Source organism: Hyperolius riggenbachi, chromosome 1 (assembly GCF_040937935.1).
Source record: "Hyperolius riggenbachi isolate aHypRig1 chromosome 1, aHypRig1.pri, whole genome shotgun sequence".
Lineage (NCBI taxonomy): Eukaryota > Metazoa > Chordata > Amphibia > Anura > Hyperoliidae > Hyperolius > Hyperolius riggenbachi.
The window spans coordinates 149,231,110-149,247,024 of record NC_090646.1 but is presented as its reverse complement, the minus strand read 5'-3'; the positions used below and the strand labels follow the sequence as shown (position 1 = coordinate 149,247,024).

Sequence of the window (15,915 nt, the reverse complement as noted above, 5' to 3'; positions counted from 1 at the left end):
AGTGGCAGAAGCAGCACAGAGGGGCACAGGAGAAAATAATGAATATAATGGTATGCTTTTTATTGTAAGAATATTAGAGTACAGATTCTCTTTAAGAATAGTCACAGTACTAAAAAAAATAGTTTTAGATTCTTAATACTCTATATTCTGGCATATAAGACTACTTTTTAACCCTTGAAAATCTTTTGAAAAGTCAGGGGTCGTCTTATACGCCCGGTGTCATTGATGCCGGGTGATACGCCCTATCCTGTTACTGACTCAATTCTCAGATCTTGCTGCTAAGGACTGTAGTGAAGTGGTGCAGGCCCACATATGTGAGATCTGAGAGGCAGAGAAAGGGGTAAATAGGATACAAGGGTGGGCCAGAAGGGTGAAAGAGGCGTGTTTTATGGGAACAGCATGATCTGTTCTTCCATAAACAGGTAGACAAGGAGAGCTGACCAATCCACTTAGGGAGGGGGAGAGTTGACCAATCCAACCAGTCAATTGCCTATATACTGTTATATACTGGGTACCACATACAGTACAGCACCAGTATTTTTAATTTTTATTTGGTGTGCATTGGAAGAGGGGTAGTCTTATATGGAGAGTTGCCTCGATTCATCATTCTCTTTGAGATAACTTTTTCCAGTTTGTTAAATTACCGAATTCGAAGTTTAGCGATTTCTAGTTGTATTCATCAAGGTTTTTCCTCATTCAGTGTGAATTTGATAACAATTCGGTAACCATTCGGTAATGTGTCAATATTTCCATTTTACAGCGGTAATTTAACACAAGGCCATAAGATTCCCATGGAATTGTGGGTAAAAGGCAGTCCTTTGAACACTACGTAGCAACATTCTGAATAGGGCTTAACACCTGGACCAGGATTCTGTAAGTGGCTTGGGACAATCCCACAATTTAAATGGAGCCTTTTCTAAAAAAAAAAAATATAGTGCAGCTAGCAAATTAGTTAACCCTGGCACTGCCTGTGTTCTCTTACAAGATGATTCAAGAGAAATGCAGATGTCCTGGTATAGCAAATCTATTCTCTTGCAAATTGATATGGTTCTAGACCTTATTCTTGCCCTTCTGCACCTTTGAATCACTCTCAGCTGATACATAACCACTTCAAATGGCTCCATCTTCTCTGTCAGCAATGATCTGACAGGAATAACGACAGAGCAGTGAAGGAGATAACTAATCCTAAATTTAACGATAAACCACGCCCACTTTCATTTTCATGAATTGCACTTTCTTCTGTTTTAACGCATCACTAACGAATTATTACCGAATTATTACCGAATGCTTGCTAACAGCTGTAGATAAATTTGATGATGAATCCTGAAATCAACTTAACGAATTCGGTATTTTACCAAACTGTCGTTAACCAATTCGATAAGTCTTGATGAATCAAGGCCATCCCAAACTCTATATTTTAACTGGAAAAGTTGGGGGCCGTCTTATACGCCCAGTCGTCTTATACGCTGGAATATATGGTATTTAGAATTGAATGGAAAAGTTATGTGTAGGATGGTTCTCACTTTTCCAAGCGATGGTATATGACAATCTTTGTCTTTCCTATCTGCTTGACAAAACATGTCCAATTATTATTCAGCTCAGGGCTAGTTCACCATACATCAGTTGCATTGTAGAACAATTGTGCATGTCAACTTGCTGCCCATACAATTCTATGGGGCTGTTCACAGTACTGCTTGTAACAGATCACATATAGTCTCGTACACACGTCGGATTTTCGCAAACGACCCGTCGATTGGACGTCCAAACGACCGGTCGATTGGACGTCAAATCAGGCGTGTGTACAGTCTGTCGTTCAGCTGATAAGACTGGACTTGAGCGATCCACCAAACGACCGGTCATTTGGATGCCCAAAAACCGGTCGTTTGCGAAAATCTGACGTGTGTATGTACCTTTACACTAACTCGCTGCATGCAGGTCTCTATTGCAGTTCAAACTCATTATAATGCATGCATTATGCAACTAACCACTGAGAACCACCTCACCTGATAAACCCAATCTGAGGCCTGGAACCCACTACAAAACGCTATCGCTAATCGCAATCGCTAGCGTTTTGTGTGAGCGTTTTGTAAGCGATTTCATGAACTTTTTTGGCAGCAATTTTAAAAAGTGTGAGGTTTTTGCCAGCGATTGAGTAGCGATTAGCGTTTTTAATTCTGATTGGTCCTTTCAATTAATTTTATTTTTTTTACAGTGTGCAGTAACTTCAAAACGCTAGCAAAATCGCTCTGTGTAGGTTTTGATGAGCGATTATGCCAGCATTTATATACTTTACATTGCAGAAACGCTAACGCTTAAAATGCTGCATGTCATGTGTTTTGCGTTTTGGGAATCGCAGTCGCTCCAGTGGAATTTGGCCCATCCATTAACATTAGCTGAGCATTTAGGGAAATCGCTAGCAGTTTGAATCGCTCACTAAACGCTCACACAATCACTCTAGTGGGTTCCAGGCCTTACCCTCTCCCCCCTCACTGACAATTTGGTACATCTTGGTCTCGATTCATCAACACTTAGCAAATTTGTTAACAACAGTTTGGTAAAATACCGAATTTGTTAACTTCATTTCAGGATTCATCAAAGTTATCTACAGCTGTTAGCGAACATTCGGTAACGATTCGCTAAAACGGAAGAAAGTGCAATTCATGAAAAAGAAAGTGGGCGTGGTTTAGCGTTACATTTAGGATTAGTTATCTCCTTCACTGCTCTGTCGTTATTCCTGTCAGATCATTGCTGACAGAGAAGGTGGAGCCATTTGAAGTGGTTATGTATCAGCTGAGAGTGATTCAAAGGCGCAGAAGGGCAAGAATAAGGTCTGCAACCATATAAATTTGTAAGAGAATAGATTTATTTGCTATAACACGACATCTGCATTTCTCTTGAATCATCTTGTAAGAGAACACAGGCAGTGCCAGGGTTAACTAATTTTGCTAGCTGCACTATAATTTTTTAGAAAAGGCTCCTATCAAATTGTGGGATTGTCCCAACCACTTCCAGAATCCTGGTCCAGGTGTTAAGCCCTATTCAGAATGTTGCTACGTAGTGCTCAAAGGACTGCCTTTTACCCACAATTCCATGGGAATCTTATGGCCTTGTGTTAAATTACCGCTGTAAAATGGAAATATCGACACGTTACCGAATGTTTACCGAATTGTTATCGAATTCACACCGAATGCCGAAAAACCTTGATGAATACAACTAGAAATCGCTAAACTTCGAATTCGGTAATTTAACAAACTGGAAAAAGTTATCTCAAAGACAATGATGAATCGAGGCCCTTGTCTCTTGTCCTTTTTCTTTGAGAAATGAATAGCATGATTTGCAACTTTAGGCTAGTTTCACAGTGCTCAGTTGCGTTGCAGAAAAATTCTGCATGTCAGCTCACCGCCCATAGAATTCTATGGGGCTGTTCACAGTAACTGGTCACATTATTCTAACTTGCTGCATGCAGGCTTTGCATTAACTACTTGAAGACCGCCTCATGCCAATGGGCGTGACTGCGGTGGCAGCCCCAGGACCACCTAACGCCAATTGGCGTCAAGTCCTGGGGCTGCAGTTTCCCAGGGAAAGGCTGCGCGCATGCACGATCGTTCCCTGCCCGTTCACGGAGCAGAGTTCCGTGAATAGCCTGCTAGCCGCCGATCGGCGGCTAGCAGGCTGCTTGTAAACGTAAGGGGAAGAAATCCGCTTTGTTTACAAGTGTACAGCGCTGCCGGGGGCCGCAGTGCTGTACGAGATCGGCGATCCCCGGCCTCTAATTGGAGAGAAACAGCCCCGATGAGGCTTGAAAAAAAAAAAAAAAAAAGTGGCAGCAGCGATCGGACCCCTCTGGCGGCATGTCCCCTTAGGGACAAAAAAAGATGCGAGTCCGATCGCTGATCACCTAAGCTGGGCTGTGCGGGAGGCTGAAAAGCCTGCACAGCCCAGCGCTGCAACAAAGAGTCTTTAGGGGGGTTACCACTGCGGACGTCAAGTGGTTAAAGTCTATGTCCAGTCTCCATTGCAGTTCACACACATTTTAAGGTGTGTTATATGCAACTGACCACTGTGAATCCAGCCTTAGGCTACATTCACAGTGCCAACGCGTGTTGCGTTGCTACACAATGTGGATAAAACGCAACGCAGAGAAGCAAGTAATGTGTTGCGATTGTAACAGAGGCATAAGAATGAAAATTGCATCATAGGTATGCGACGTTTGTGTCGCACATTTGAGAGTATAAAGCCCCACCTTTTTAAACAGATGTGCGCATGTGCAATGGCTACAACGTAGTGTGACGCAGCGCAAAAATTCAAACAAGCGAGCGTTACCATAGACTAACATTGAATGCGTCAATGCATGATTTGCATAAACGCAGAGCAGGATCTGCGTTATTTTTACGGACCCCGTTGACGCGCATCGCACCGCATGCACTGTGAACATCGCATTGACTTTTCATTTCTGTGCGATTTCTGCTGTTAAAAAACCTCCATCATAGCGCAACGCAGCGGAGCACTGTGAACGTAGCCTTAGGCACGGTTCACATCTGAGTTTTTGCCAAAAAGGATCCGGTGAGCGGATCCGGTCTCCGCTTCACCGGATCCGGATGGCTCAGTCCGTGGCCCATTCACATAGTGAAAACAGATCTGATCAATGATTGATCTGATCCGATTTCACTCAGCAAATACATACCTTATCTTCATAGGCAGCCGGCGGTAGAGGCTTCCTCTTCTTCCGCTGTGACTACACAGCGCGTCATGTGACTAGTCGACGGAAGCCTCTACCGCCGGCTGCCTATGAAGATAAGGTATGTATAAACCCTCCCTAGCCCACCCGCCTGGCTGCTGCACCCTCCCTTCACCCTCCCGGCGCTAGATTCGCATCGGTCCATGCCCCCATCACCCGTGGAACGGTCCGTTTCTTCACTAGTGTGAAAAAACGTTCCGATTCCCATTGCCCCAATGGTGCAGTATTATTGTCCGGATCCGTTCCGCTAGTCAGAACAGTCCGGAAAATTAGGGCCTGCGGCATTTTTCAGATCCGTGGACCGGAACGTATCTGTACCAACGGACGCATGTGAATGGATCCATAGGTTAACATTGGATCCATTCACATGCGTTCTGTTTGTACAGTATACGTTCCGCTTACGTTCCAGAAAAAAACGCAGATGTGAACCGGGCCTTAATGTCTGAGAGGTGTGCTCTTCACAGATGAAATACCATTTAAACAATCCTTCCTGACAAAGGTCTACCCTTACATGCATTCTGGCCGGAAAGAAATCTGTTGGCTGCCATATGCCGCAGGCCAATTCCCCATCAATTTCAGCATGAAATCTTTTGGGATTCAGTCTTGTGATGCTGCCCGTCACCTCACTGCCCCCGGGTACATCCCCACAAATGTGAAATGGAACTCCTGGTGCCCATGCATAATAATTTACCTCTGTCTGCTGTTCCCTGAGTGTCTGCACTTTTCTTCCTCGTTGGCATGGTTGCTGGTGTATTGCACGTGGCGCACATGTGACGTCAAACAAGACACAAAGACAAGACAAATAACATTTATATTGCGCTTTTCTCCTTGCGGACTCAAAGCGCCAGAGCAGAGCAGCAGCCACTAGGGCGCGCTCTATTGGCAGTAGCAGTGTAAGGGAGAACACTGGACCACGTACAATACTCCGGCGACCAAATAATGCACATTGGCCCAAGAATTTCCAGCATGTCCAATCGATACATGAGACCAATTTCAGCACAAAATTGCTTGAATTGTTGATCGGGCATGCTTTTGGCGACATAATAATCAGATGGCCGATCATTCACCAAGTTGAGAGACGTATGGCCACCTTTAGACTAAAATTGTGTAACATTCTCTCCTCTATTATTTCTTCTACATGCTGTATGTTTGCCAGGTAACTGACTGTATTAGTTACTGACTGTCACAGCTATATTGTTTACTATATCTCTGTTTAATGTCCACATTGGTATTGTACTTTATACAGTGCCACGGATGATGATGACACTACAGAAATCATGAGTAGTAATAATAAACAAAGAGCTGTGCATCAGGAGTGTCTTCTAAAAGGAATGCCATCTTCCAGCCAATTCCCTCAGAATGGCTGCCAAGTGTTCCTGATTTCTAGTTATGGTGTCTCTCTTCGAAGAATTGTTCCTGGAAATATCCCTGACATGTTTTATAGTGAAATAACAAATCTTCTTTTTTAGTTCGACATGCAGTAGGGAATTACTAGAACTGGGTTCTAGTTTAGAATATTTCTGCTCAATTCCTATTTTAGTGGCATGGTCACTAAGAGCAGGAAATGGTGTGAAACTGATCCAACTGATGATGGTTGTCAGGCACAGACTGCTCGGGTTAATTCTGCTTGTGATGCCACCTTTCAGGCAGATCACCTCTCCACCTGTTTGCTCCACTGAACTGCTGCCGACCTGATAATTGAAGAAGAGAGGTGAGTATAGTGTGGGCACAATGACTAGAGGAAAGGCGAGAAGGTGGGGCACAATGTCATGGGGATAAGGAATCACATATTTTTGGTACTTTTTCAATTGGCAAGTGCTGAAAAGTTATTTTAAAAAGAAGAGGAAAAATTATATCCTAGTAGAAATTAATTGCATATGGTCCCAGGTGTCCTGAGACACCACTCTACAACATTGATATCCTCCTCATAGAAAACACCCACACACATACCCATCCTATGCTCCTGTCATCTAGACCTCCTCTATTTACCTCTTAGCTGATTTCCACTTAGTTGACTTCCTATCTGCCGACATGACAACTTCTGAGTCGGCAGCTCTAAACCTCTCCTGCCACCTTCAGTGCTGTCCGCAGCTGTAGCAATAATGATGTTCTCTCCATATCATAAGCTATACGTCTGCTGCCCTGCACTCACCCCAAATCAATCCTTCTACACTCTATATCTCCTGACCCTCCTCCACTCAACTATGCTTCGTCCATCCTTCCAACCCCCATGTCACGTCTCTTGGTCCTCACCTACAGTAACATCCCCATCTATGCTCCTACCCCACATGCCACCTCTCCTGACCTCCCCCATGTGAATATAATTCTTTCGTTTTCAATGAGCACAGGACACGTGCAAGCATATAGCACTACTGAAATTCAGGAATCTGATGAGGACCTATTTGATGCCTGAGCAGGAACAGCTGATCACTGGACCACAGGAGCAGGACAGCTCATCATATGCACCATCCACTCTGCCTGGTCCAGGATAGTCTGACCCAACACTGAACATCCTTGCTATGTTGTAGGTTACGCTAGCTTTACAATTTTCTATTTAACTATGTATACAATGAATAGGAGTATTTTCTTTATGAATTTCTTCTATAAAAAAAAATGCATAATTGTGCAAAGAAGATAAGTTTTAGAGAATGACAGAATAGGGACCTGGATACAGTGGGAATAGGAGGCGCCCTTAAATTGTATGGTATATATGTGTAATTTCAGTTTGGGATAAATTCAAATAAGGGCGCCCAGGAGCTTACAGGCATTTAGTGAGCACCCTATTTTTGACCTGAGGAAGGTTTGAGCCGCAAAACGCGTTGTCTGAGCTGCTCTATGAAAATAAATATCTTAAATTCACTATGAGTGGATGTCTTCATGTATAAGGTAGGCAAGAACCTTATTTGAATTTATCCCAAAATGAAATTACACATATATACCATACAATTTAAGGGCACCTCCTATTCCCACTGTATCCAGCTTTACCATCCCACTGTGTGGGGTCTTCACGACACTTTGGTGGAGTGAGCCTTTTTCTTTTAAGGAGCAGCGACCAACTACTCAAAGACCGAGTGGAGACGGGACTTCTCCACATGCCTAGATGAGTGGTTGCTTCTACTAGCAACCCACACTTGTGAGTATAACACACTCTGATTTTTTACTGAATATCCGTCGATAATACACCAGAAGGGCTCCCGGTGTCCCTGTGTTTTGTCTTTTTTCTATAATATTCAACTTCAGAATAGGGACCTGTTCACATTAGTTCTGCGGTCTGCATGAGGCATGCAGACAACCCCTATGAATTCCTATGGGGAAGCTTGAACCCATGCACACATGTTCATCTCCATTGTGTTTTAGTGTGTTCACTGCATTTCCACAATGCACAAACCCAATTTTCTGAGACCATAGTTGCGTTGTCAGAATGCCATCAATTCACTTCCAAGTGCAGCCGGTGCAGTGAGACTGCCAGAGTGGAACAGTGTATCCATACTATGTAGACGCCACTCCGCAGGACACACATTTGCTGCTAGCTCCCGACTGATGAGAACAGACTATGGGCCCAACTTTTTCTCCTTAATTTCTCCTAGGTGATATTTTCACACCTTGACAATAAAATACCCGATAAACCACCAGCAAGCAAGAAACTAGTTTTTTGGCAGAGCTTTTCACCTACTTTTTAGTACTTTTTCAATTGCAGAGTGTTGAAAAGTTAATTATCTAGGAGAAAAAGTGAATCGGATCAGGCCATATGTGTTCAACCAGTGAAAGGAGTAGTGCTGAAATGTGGCCTACTGAGGGAAAGATAGTCATGGGCCAACATCACACAACAGGCGTAGTGTAGAGGGGTAATGAACTTCCAGGTGACCATGTACACAACAGTGCTCCCACTTGAGTTTCAGGGGACTTTGGGACCAGGAATAATAGTGAAATGCTGAGGATGAGAACAAGGATGAGGCTTTGTGTGAGTACACTACAGATTTAGCATCTTTGGTTAACTAAATTTTAATCTGCTTCAGGTACACTGTACCTATTTAGTTTTTCAGTGCCTCAAAACTGCTGAGATCACTAAAGCAGAATTACAGTCTGTCACGGATGGTTGCGGGGCCGCAGGCGCGTCCTGGAACCGCCCGTGAAGAAAAAGCGATCGCACTCGATTCCCTGCATCGATTGCGCTTCAAATCGATACAATCTGGGTTGAGTGTGTAGGGGCAGCTGAAGTCCTTTTCTTAGCAGAGAGAGAGCACCATCCTAAAGGCTGGATGGCTCTTTTGATATGCTAATGAGCCTGGGCCCAGAGAGTCCCTGGCTTCAAGCTGTGCTGATGGCCCATCCATCAGGTATAAGGTGACAAGCACCATGGCAGAAGCAATCTAGTTGGGGGGAAGCCAGACCCACTGGCTCCCTCCCAGCAGGGGAGGTGACACCTAGCTGGCTGCTCCAAACTTCAAAGAGCCTTTGCCTGGGAATAACCTGAGTCTCATAGCATATCCATAACTTCCCAGATCTGTCATATTTCTGGGGTTCCTGAGATGGCAGCTTCGCCAAACGTGGGGGAAGTGTAGCATGAGCCCCGGTGCTGGTTCTGAGGAAGTTTCAGAACATTCTGAGGTAAGGACTGCCAGTTAGGCAGTTTGAAAATGCCCTGATGATACCACAGGGGTCCCACCCCTCATGTCTGGTATCAGGGCGCTGGGTAAATCGGGACAGACCTGAAAATGTTAATAAATCCGCCCTGACCTGTACGGTTCTGTGAGATAGAGCCCATATATGGGTAAATATGATTTCTAGCCCCCAGGACAAGGGGAGGGCTCATCTCATCTTCTAAGGGGGTGTATGGCTCCCCGCCCTCACTCCCTCCTACTGAAGCAGGGGCATAAGAATGGCAGAGGACCCAAACTCAGTGTCCTCCACCCTGAAAACACCTTGAACTCATCAGGTGCCAGCTTGAGGATATGCTGGCATCCACCTGGTCTGAACTCTGAACTCTGATTGAAACCCAGAACTCTGTTTTTCCCACAAAAAGGACATCTTTCCAGGAACTAAGTATTTTTCTCCCTTCTTTTATTTTTTATACTGGCTATTACTGTCTTAATAATTGTGATTTTAATAATTGTCTGTATATATTAATTATTTATATTGCGTGAATAAACGACTTTCTCTAAGTCATTCACTGTCCGTTACCCTGCTTATCAGCACACACAGAACTGATCCCGGGTCTCTGAAGATACGCTACTGTTTGTTTGTTGTTGGCTAGACAGAATACCGTGTGTTTAACCGTTTTATTCGCAGGACTAGTCAGTCAGTTAGTGGGCTCCACGGTCCCATGGTAACCGCGGTGGTGGCAGTTTACTCTGAACCAGTGGGTGAAGTTGTAATCACCCGTGTCTCACAGGCTCCCTTCTGAGTTGTCTGCGGCTAATTCTTAACGGTTCCTGCGCATTGACTGCGACCAGAGTTCGCACGATCTGTGCGCTGGCACCGTTTAGAGGGCTAAGTGCGGTCAGCCACTAGGGCTCCTGTGACAGTGTTAGGCAGCGGTTGGGACCTGTGTTGTGCTGAAAGTATCTAAGATAGCGCTAGCGCTATCAAGAAACGAACTAATTCGTTGGTGTAGCTGGAAGGCAATATATTTTTTATATATACAGAGAGACTGTGTAGCCAGTACCCCTCCCCAAAAGTTTTATTTTATTTGGCATGGAAATGTCCGGGAACTACCAGAACATGTGCCTAGCAGACCTGGAAAATCTTTGCGAAGAGAGGGGCATTGGCATCCTCTGCAAGAACAAACGGGACCTGATAGCAGACTTGTCCAGATGGGATGCCCAGCAACTGCGGGAGCCGGGAGTGTCCGCTGAAGTGGATACCAGCCCATCTGACAGTCTAGGGGAACCAGAGACTGAAGATCCTAGGTGTACAGAGGTTGAGCATCCTGCGGGCCCTGTTGCAACAGTTACGCCAGTGACTGTCAGTATGGACCCCAATCCCAGAGTTTCTGACAGTACTCGCCCGGAACTGGCCAGTACTGGACTGTCCATGGGTGCTGACCCGGTAATGCAGCAAGCATTACGAAAGCTGATGGAGACTGACCTGGACAAGTACCTGCAGTACATGGCGGAGCAAAAGCGAGAGGCACGAGAGGAACGGGAGCGCCAATCTGCAGAACGCAAAGCTGCTGCTGCTGAACGCCACGCGGAGAGGGATGCCGCTGAGCGAGAACGGGAGCGCCAACGACAGCATGAGCTAAACATGGCAAAAGTGCAACAGGCCAGCCGGAGTTCACTGCCCAGCCTCCCTGCTGAAGGAACTGCACCACCCGTAAGTGCAAAATTTAAATTTGCTAATATTGAAAAAGACACAGACATTGACTTGTTTTTGCGGTCTTTTGAAAAAGCATGCCGTCAGTATCGTCTGTCCCAAGACCAGTGGGCCAGACATCTGACACCTTTGCTGCGCTACAAAGCGCTTGATGCCTTCGCAGAATTGCCTGCGGAGAAGGATAATGATTATGCTGCTATAAAAGACGCTATCATTACTAAGTACCAGCTGACGCCAGAAGCCTATCGGAAAAAGTTCAGGGCCTGGCAGAAAAAGTCTTCTGATTCGTACCGAGATGTGGCCAGCAGCTTGCTCACCACACTACGCCAGTGGACTCTAGGCCTCACCAAAGGGTCTTATGGCGTCCTGGAGGACTTGATAGTCCTCGAACAATTTCTGAACATTTGCCCTGCTGATGTACGACAGTTTGTGTTAGAACGCAGGCCGGCTTCAGCCACTGTCGCTGCAGACCTTGCTGAGACTTTTGCAACTACCCGGGTGGCTGATACCCGCAGAACTGTCCCATCCAGCTGGAGAGGAGGTCAGCCCAATACCTCGGCAGACTCTCCTGCCCCTGTGAGCCGTCAGCCACAGAGGCCACCCAGCACAGCTGCTGCACCCAGGTCTGCAGCCCCTGGAGAGGTCACCTGTCACTACTGCCACAAGACGGGACACATGAAGTTCACCTGTCCGGAGCGGAGGCAGACCACCCCAGCACCTGGACCACCCGCACCTCGCCCGCGGCAGACACCCCCCGCCAGTGTACCCCAACCAGGAGCCGCATCCAACCTGATGTTTGCCAAGGGGGCAGGGAACTCCCCCATCACAAGCAATCACCAGCTGGTTACGGTGAATGACCAGCTTGTCACTGGTTTCCGTGACACCGGAGCAGATTTCACTCTGGTGCGTGCACACCTTGTCCCCGCAGAGGCCATCATTCCTGACCAGTACCTCACCCTCACTGGAGTGGGGGGCACTCTTTCTCACATTCCCCAAGCCCGGGTGTCCATCGACTGGGGGGGGTGGGGGTCCACGAGAAGGTTGTTGGGATCCTGGACCAACTGCCGGTCCCTGTTTTGCTGGGGACCGACTTGGGCACGCTGGTGTCGTACTATGAACCTGCACCAAGCCCTGTGGAATGCCAGGATGGAGACGGACTCTCTGCCCACACCCAGGTACTTTGCACCCAGGGGCAAGAACAGGGGGGAGGTGGGTTGAACGTGCCCAGTTCACGGGTACCTGTGTTTGATGTACAAACTGTCTGTGATGAAAATGTTCCTGTTACTGTTATTAATGCTTGTGACAATGATGTAGGTAATGCCAATATGTGCCATTCTGAAGGGATACCTGTGCTAGCGGTAACACGCAGCCATACTGCTCAGACCCTGAGCTCAGAACAGGTAGAGGAGGTTCCGGCCTCCTCCCCCTCCTCTGACCACAGGGAGGGTACCCTTCAGCCACTAACCTCATACGCCACGGGCCAGCTGGCTGAGAGTGAGAGTGCTGCATTTGTGCAAGCACTCCAGACTGACCCTAACCTCGAGGACCTCAGAAAACAGGCTTCTGAGCCCCTCACAGACGAGGCTACGTTCAAGGTATACTGGGAAGGTGGGAAGTTGTACAGTGAGCCTGTACACCCCACCGAAGGTAAAATGGGGATGGGTACCAAGTTGCTTGTGGTACCTAGTGCCTTCCGGGGGCATGTGCTGAAGTCCGCACATGACATTCCCCTGGCCGGGCACTTGGGGATCCACAGGACCCTTGATCGTATCCGGGGACATTTCTACTGGCCTTAAATGCGGATAGATGTGACGAACTACTGCCGCTCATGTACCATTTGCCAAAAGGTAAAAAGGGCTGGGAATCCCCGCAAAGCTCCCTTGTGTCCACTGCCAATCATAGGTGAGCCCTTTCACAGAGTGGCAGTCGACATAATTGGACCGTTGCCCACTCCCAGCAGCAGTGGCAAAAGGTACATCCTGACGGTGGTGGATTACGCCACCCGCTATCCTGAGGCCATGGCACTTTCCTCCCTGAGAGCGGACAAGGTAGCCGACGCGCTACTTAACATTTTCTCCCGAGTCGGGTTCCCTGCGGAGATGCTCTCCGATCAGGGAACCCAGTTTATGTCCGGACTCATGGAGGCCCTGTGCAAAAAGATACAGATGACGCACATTGTCTCCAGTCCCTACCACCAACAGACCAATGGACTGTGTGAAAGGTTCAACGGGTCGCTGAAGCAAATGCTGACCACGTTTGTTGAGTCGCAAGGTGGGGACTGGGAACGATACCTGCCTCATCTGTTGTTTGCATACCGGGAGGTGCCGCAGGAATCTACCGGGTTTCTTCCCGTTCGAGCTCCTGTATGGTAGGAATGTCCGAGGACCCCTAGAATTGATGCGGGAGACGTGGGAGGGCAAGGGGGACCCCACAGATGTCTCTGTAGTTGATTATGTCCTCAAGTTCAGGGACAAGATGGAGTCCCTCACAGAAATGGTAACGGAAAACATGGCCCAGGCTCAGGCCAAACAAAAACTCTGGTATGACCGCACTGCTGGAGAGAGGTCATTTGAAGTAGGTGACAAAGTGTATGCCCTTCTTCCAGTGAGGCAGAACAAGCTGCAAGCGGCCTGGGAGGGACCCTACACTATAGTGCAACGGTTAAACCCTCTGACATACCTGGTGAAAATGGGAGGCAGGAAACAGAAAAGCTTTCATGTCAACATGCTGAAGGCCCACCATGACAGGACCAAGTATGTGCTGCCAGTGTGCAGCCGGTTAGAGCAAGGAGAGGCAGACCCCCTGTTAGACCTGCTGGCTGACATACGAGGTGTGGACAGCGACCTAAGCGTCAATCCACAACTCTCCTCGTCCCAGCAAGAGCAGTTGCAGGAGGTGCTGGGTCCGTACCAGCACACCTTCTCCTGTGCCCCGGGGCGGACCAGTCTGGCAGTGCATAGGGTAGATACGGGCACCCATCCCCCCATCAGGCAATCCGCTTACCGCGTCTCCCCAGAGGTGCAAGCGGACATGCAGAAAGAGGTGAGGGAGATGCTGGAGCTAGGGGTGGTTCAAAAGTCCTGAAGCGCCTGGGCAGCCCCTGTTGTCCTGGTCCCCAAGAAGGACCAGACAACTCGGTTCTGCGTGGACTACAGGAAGTTGAACGCCATCACCACTACAGACGCCTACCCCATGCCTCGCATCGATGAGTTGTTGGATACGCTGGCGTCCGCCAGGTACCTATCAATCATGGATCTGAGCCGGGGGTACTGGCAGATACCACTTGCACCTGACGCGAGGCAGAAGTCGGCCTTCATCACCCCTTTTGGCCTCTTCGAGTTCACGATGATGCCCTTTGGGATGAAGAACGCTCCTGCCACGTTTCAGCGGGCCGTAAACGACCTGCTGGAGGGACTGCAAGGGTTCGCTGTAGCGTACTTGGATGACATTGCGGTGTTCAGCCCCACCTGGGAGGAACACCTCAAACACCTGTCCCAGGTACTAGAGAGGCTGGCCGCAGCCAATCTGACAGTTAAGCCGAGTAAGTGTCAGATTGGTATGACCGAGGTGCAGTACTTAGGTCACCGGGTGGGGGGTAACACCCTGAAACCTGACACGGGAAAGGTTGACGCCATCCTGGCATGGCCTCGGCCTATCACGAAAAAGCAGGTCCAGGCGTTCCTGGGGACCGCCGGCTACTATAGGAAATTTGTTCCAGCCTATAGTACCTTAGCGAAACCCCTGACCGATGCCACTAGCAAGAAACACCCCAAGGTTGTTAGCTGGACCCCCGCTTGCGAGAACGCCTTCCAAGCCTTGAAGCAGGCACTCGCAAGCGCCCCGGTGCTTCAAGCCCCAGACTTCAGTCGTCAGTTTGTTGTGCAAACCGATGCCTCTGACTACGGTCTCGGCGCAGTCCTCAGCCAGGTGGATGGAAAAGGAGATGAACACCCTATCCTCTACCTGAGCCGGAAGCTCCTGCCCCGAGAGGTAGCCTACTCCACAACTGAAAAGGAGTGCCTAGCGATCGTGTGGGCCCTACAGAAACTACAATCGTATCTGTACGGCCGCTCCTTCACGATCATTACCGACCATAATCCCCTGAGTTGGCTGAACCGCACTGCTGGGACCAATGGCAAGCTCTTACGTTGGAGCCTGTCATTACAGCAGTATGACTTCACGATTCAACACAAGGCAGGCAGCCGACACCAGAACGCCAACGGGCTATCCCGTTGCAACGGGGAACTAGATCAGATCTCGCAGGTTAGCGGCAACGACACACATCTTGCTGATGCATGTCTATCTGCCTTCTCCCCAGGGAGGGCTGTCACGGACGGTTGCGGGGCCGCAGGCGCGTCCTGGAACCGCCCGTGAAGAAAAAGCGATCGCACTCGATTCCCTGCATCGATTGCGCTTCAAATCGATACAATCTGGGTTGAGTGTGTAGGGGCAGCTGAAGTCCTTTTCTTAGCAGAGAGAGAGCACCATCCTAAAGGCTGGATGGCTCTTTTGATATGCTAATGAGCCTGGGCCCAGAGAGTCCCTGGCTTCAAGCTGTGCTGATGGCCCATCCATCAGGTATAAGGTGACAAGCACCATGGCAGAAGCAATCTAGTTGGGGGGAAGCCAGACCCACTGGCTCCCTCCCAGCAGGGGAGGTGACACCTAGCTGGCTGCTCCAAACTTCAAAGAGCCTTTGCCTGGGAATAACCTGAGTCTCATAGCATATCCATAACTTCCCAGATCTGTCATATTTCTGGGGTTCCTGAGATGGCAGCTTCGCCAAACGTGGGGGAAGTGTAGCATGAGCCCCGGTGCTGGTTCTGAGGACGTTTCAGAACATTCTGAGGTAAGGACTGCCA

At 48.2% G+C, this 15,915-nt stretch overlaps 1 long non-coding RNA gene across 2 annotated transcripts in view; it reads right to left on the bottom strand.

Moving 5' to 3' along the window:
• Positions 1 to 5,932: 5,932 nt before the first annotated feature.
• The window catches only part of LOC137568267 (uncharacterized), a 51,507-nt gene continuing 41,524 nt past the window's right edge, over positions 5,933 to 15,915 (bottom strand). For both annotated transcript variants that reach the window (XR_011030978.1, XR_011030979.1), the window contains exon 4: positions 5,933 to 6,429. This is a non-coding gene — a long non-coding RNA (uncharacterized lncRNA). The remainder of the gene's footprint in view (positions 6,430 to 15,915) is intronic.